Source organism: Etheostoma cragini, chromosome 21 (assembly GCF_013103735.1).
Source record: "Etheostoma cragini isolate CJK2018 chromosome 21, CSU_Ecrag_1.0, whole genome shotgun sequence".
In the NCBI taxonomy this organism is placed as follows: Eukaryota; Metazoa; Chordata; class Actinopteri; order Perciformes; family Percidae; genus Etheostoma; species Etheostoma cragini.
The window spans coordinates 14,720,127-14,725,660 of NC_048427.1; positions in this window are offsets into that span (position 1 = coordinate 14,720,127).

Genomic DNA, 5,534 nt, shown 5'->3' on the forward strand with positions numbered 1-5,534 from the left:
GGTTTGGAAATTAAATCTATGGTCTGTAAATGTTTTAAATAGTTTTTAGGAAATTGTTATGAAATTGTAATGTACGGAATTGTTGTTGTGATCTGTGCCGCTGTCTTGGCCAGGATACCCTTGAAAAAGAGATTAGTAATCTCAATGGGATTTTCCTGGTTAAATAAAGGTTAAATAAAAAATAAAAAAATCAATACAAAAGACGGTGATATAAAACATGAAGAACGCAAGCATAACAATAAGCATAGCGAGGCAGGAAAAGGAAGACTTTTTTCAGATTCTGTTTGTTTGATCGACCCATATATTTTACACACACACACATGCGGATGTAATATGCGGATAATTAATTCCTGTCATTAAATGATATGTGTGTGTGTGTGTGTGTGTGTGTATAATGGGTCCCACCTCTGCCTAGAACAATGGGCACCATTGTTAAAGTGACTTTGTTTAACTTGCACATGTACTGTAGTGCTTCAATAAGATGAAGAAATTGCACTAAATAAAAATAAGTGGCTTTGGGTTAAATTCACTTCCTTTAGTCTTTCCCAAGGACTGAATTACAGGGTGTGTACGTATGTGTTACAGATAAACAGTATACAGAGAGCCTTTGAACTGAATCACAGAAGTGTCTGTGGTTTTACAGCATGTTATCTGTGATGAGTTTAATGGCCCGACAACCTTTGCACTTCTCTTTTCTCTCCTTTCTCTTCTTTCCCTAGGCTATCTTCCAGAAATTTACAAGCTCTGTGTGTGTGTCTGTGTGTGTGTGTGTGTGTGTGTGTGTGTCTATATTTGCTTTCTGACTGTATCTGACACATACAGTGAAGACACTCACACAAACACACATACACGGATGCTCCATCTCATAGGATGGACTCAGATTTTACACAGAGAAAATATTTTTTATTTTCGGGGGAAACTGTCCCTTTAAGCTAAATGTTTCCTCACTAGTGTCCTCCATGCAGGAAAGTGTGCAGAAACAAAATTCATACAGATATTTAGCTAGGTCCTGGTAAGAAACAAGTCAATTTACCAAGATGTCAGTAGTGGCTAAACAGTGGAATCACAACTACCATGACAGCATGTGATGCAATGGGGCTCCAAAAGACTTTTTCCTTAGACATGTCTGTAAATTAGTGGATACTTCTTTTTTACAGCAACACAACTCCCCTGAATTGACCCGTTTTACTGTCAAAATCGGATCCATTTCGCAAGATAACTTTTGGGAAGTCTAGACAAACTGCACAATTAAATCATTTATCTACAATTTCCCCACTGTGATACAAATAAAAGGTTTTTCTTATCTTATCTTACCTTAATCCCCCATTCAAGTTAGCCAGAGCGCTAAACCTCTAATGCACCTGCTCTATGGGCCCCAAAATGCGGAAGCAACACCAGTCACTGTTATCTATCTATCTATCTATCACCTGGGTCATTTTATATGCAGAAATGAACTTTTCTGGCTTCAAGCATCAGTAAGCAACTTTCATAGGAATGAACAGGCCTCTGCCTCCAATGCTGTATCCACTTCTTATTATACATCTATGGTGGAGATGCCTCATCCTTCTCTACCATTCAGATCATTTTACAGTTGTGAACATAAACAGCCTAAACGGCCCCAAGTGGATTTCCTGTTACAGTGTATGTGAATGACATCTACTGACAGGAAGTTAACCTTATATATAAAACAATTAAGTTAACAATGGGTCTGGCTGTTGCCTAGAAATGGAATTCCATTGAAAAGGTCTGTGCAGTCTTTGTTGTGAATTCCTTCTTTGCTCACCAAGGAACATGATTCTGATGAGCTTTCTTGACAGCGTGTTCAGGTGTGTTCCGCACCTCAGGACTCATCATGTTCTTAATTCACAGCTAACAAACTTGGCAATCATGTAGCCTTCATGTTTGCTACCAATGTGAATTTCAGGTCCATAAGCACATGGTACACCACAGGACTAGTTCCAGATACATTTCCAGAGGTGACATGTGTACAAGGCCTCACCATCACCCTGCTGTTGAACGTCAGTGCAGCTTATTTTACTTTACACTGACCTCAAATATCCAGTTATTTTATCTCTCACGACCTGAACTGCTCTGAAGAATAGGATCATTATAGGTGGTTATCCCAAATGACCATCCTTTGTAAAATATAAATGTATATTATCAACAAGTTCACAACCAGCTACAATCTGTGCTCTTTGTATTTATGTGTTTGAAGCTTGTAAATTACGCAGACCTTGGCACATCAATAGAGAATGTTATATGACCTGCCTATGTGTCTTTTAAGGTTGTTTATTAACAACCTGATGTGGAAAGGACAGGTAAGCTGCCTCTTAGGGGAACAGAGGGAGGGTGAATGTGAGAAGCAAACGACTCAATGAAGACCACAGACAAGGATACTGGATTTTTCTCTGGTAATTCATCTTTGGGTTCTGACACTTTTTAATTTCTGGAATTTACAACAACAATTAAGAAGACGTTCTTGGAGTGTTTAGTGACTTTACTGCACCATAGACGCACTGGACTCTGGAGCCGGAATAGTGACAAAACCAAACACTGAAAGTCTTTACCGGATCATCGAATTTTAAATAAAGCAGAAAAAACCGAGCTGAAAATGGGAGCAGGGTGGTGGTGGTTGTGTGTCTTGGGGATTCTTGCTGCTTCGTGTCGGGGGATCAGACAGTGTCTGGATGGGCTTACAATCAATGTGATCCTGCTGCAAGATGAAGAGTCTCCCTGGAGTCTGAATTTTGTAGAAGGACAAATAGAGAAGGCCTTAATGACGGATGCAACCATCAATGCTGCAGAAGGTAATAAAGTACAAATTTACAAAATAAAGATGTATGCGTGTACACCAAATGATGGTACATTATGGGCTCGTGATTATTAATATTGTTACTGTTGATCCTACAGTAGAAATTTGGGACACTTTAAAGATATAGCATGTGATGTTAATCAGATACACTTTTTGTCAAATTCAGCAAATATCCCCTCACGGTTATGGAGGACCAGGTCTTCCATATTTAAGAATAAATACAGAAATAAATAAATGCTCAATAAATAAATAGGCATACAATTAATTGCCCCAAAAAATACAATGAACAAATAAATGTAGGTAGAAATTAAATTATACAGTGAGACATAAATGTATATATCTCTTTTAATTAGCTTCTTTATATATTTAGCTTTGTAATAATTACCTCAAAGCTCTGGGTGTTGAGGGGCTGTCTTGGTTGACACGCCTCTTCAACATTGCGTGGAGGTCTGGGACAGTGCCTAAGGAGTTGCAGACTGGTGTGGTGGTTCCCCTCTTCAAAAAGGGGGACCAGAAGGTGTGTGCCAATTACAGGGGTATCAGACTTCTCAGCCTCCCTGGTAAAGTCTACTCCAAGGTCCTGGAATCGAGGTTTTGGCCCATAGTGGAACCTCGGATTGAAGAGGAACAATGCGGATTCCGTCCTGGTCGTGGAACAACGGATCAGATCTTTACTCTCGCAAGGATCCTGGAGGGAGCCAGGGAGTATGCCAAACCAGTCTACATGTGTTTTGTGGATCTGGAGAAAGCGTATGACCGGGTCCCCCGGGAGAAACTGTGGGAGGTGCTGCGGGAGTATGGGGTGAGGGGGTCCATTCTCTGGGCCATCCAATCTCTGTATGACCAAAGCAAGAGCTGTGTCCGGGTTCTCGGCAGTAAGTCGGACTCGTTCCGGGAGAGGGTTGGCCTCCGCCAGGACTGCGCTTTGTCACCAATCCTGTTTATAATATTTATGGACAGGATATCGAGGCGTAGTCGGGGCGGGGAGGGGTTGCAGTTCGGTGGGCTCAGGATCTCATCGCTGCTTTTTGCGGATGATGTGGTCCTGATGGCGTCATCGGTCTGTGACCTTCAGCACTCACTGGATCGTTTCGCAGCCGAGTGTGAAGCGGCTGGGATGAGGATCAGCACCTCAAAATCTGAGGCCATGGTTCTCAGCAGGAAACCGATGGAGTGCTTTCTTCGGGTAGGGGGTGAGTCCTTACCCCAAGTGAAGGAGTTTAAGTACCTTGGGGTCTTGTTCGCGAGTGAGGGGACCATGGAGAGTGAGATTGGTCGGAGAATCGGAGCAGCCGGTGCGGTATTACATTCCGTTCATCGCACCGTTGTGACAAAAGGAGAGCTGAGCCAGAAGGCAAAGCTCTCGATCTACCGGGCAATTTTCATTCCTACCCTCACCTATGGCCATGAAGGCTGGGTCATGACCGAAAGAACGAGATCCAGGGTACAAGCGTCCGAAATGGGTTTCCTCAGGAGGGTGGCTGGCGTCTCCCTTAGAGATAGGGTGAGAAGCTCAGTCATCCGAGAGGAGCTCGGAGTAGAGCCGCTGCTCCTTCGCGTCGAAAGGAGCCAGTTGAGGTGGTTCGGGCATCTGGTAAGGATGCCTCCTGGGCGCCTCCCTAGGGAGGTGTTCCAGGCACGTCCAGCTGGGAGGAGGCCTCGGGGAAGACCCAGGACTAGGTGGCGAGATTATATCTCCAACCTGGCCTGGGAACGCCTCTGGATCCCCTAGTCTGAGCTGGTTGATGTGGCTCGGGAAAGGGAAGTTTGGGGTCCCCTGCTGGAGCTGCTGCCCCCGCGACCCGATAAGCGGTGCAAGATGGATGGATGGATAATTACCTTATTTATTTATTGTCCGTTATAATCTTCAACTTTATTTAGTAATTACCTATTTCTTAAATGTATTTATTTCTGTGTGTGTTTAATTTTTTGGTCTGTTTTATTCTTCCTTTGCATTTCTACCCTATTTATTTTCACCCCTGGTATTTATTTCTGCCTGTCACTTTTACATTTCTGTATGCATTTCTACCTCATTAATGCAAATGAGGAGGGGCGGGTCTTAAGGGGCCAACTTCTGCCCATTGGTTGGTCGGCATTTCACTGCACGGTCGAATTTACATGCCACCGGTCACACACACAACAAAGATGGCTAGCCGCGATGAAGTTGTCAGTGACAGGAGGCATTTAGCAACTGTTTTTGAAAAAAATGCTAACGTTATAAGTATTGACTTTATCATTTTTCGTTTAGATGCTCTGACAGAACGTGTGTTTCAGTTAGCGGCACACATGGACACAGATGTGGACAATGTAGTTTTTCAGAATGTGGAGGAAGCGGCCTATCTTCTTAACTCGGTCGCTAACGTTAATCACACACCTGGGATAGCTGGTCGCCCTGCTTCTATGCTGCCTGTGGACGCCGTGGAAGGACTTCTACATGTGGGTTTGCCTGTTGGTGCCATTGCAAGGCTTTTTGGAGTCAGCGGAACAACAGTCAGTGTACCATTACATGTGATGCCAATAGAACCAGTGTGGCCAATGCTGAGCTGAACATGTTTACTCACCACAGGTTACTCACCTATTTTGCGTTCAGCGCTTCTTTGTTTGGGTCTTGTTGGGTCTATGACGTTTTAAAGCCAAACTTTATGATGAATGGCGGAGCAGCTGCCGGTGTTTGTTGTCAACTCTCGCTCACGTGCGGCCGCGCGCAGCAGATACTACGTGT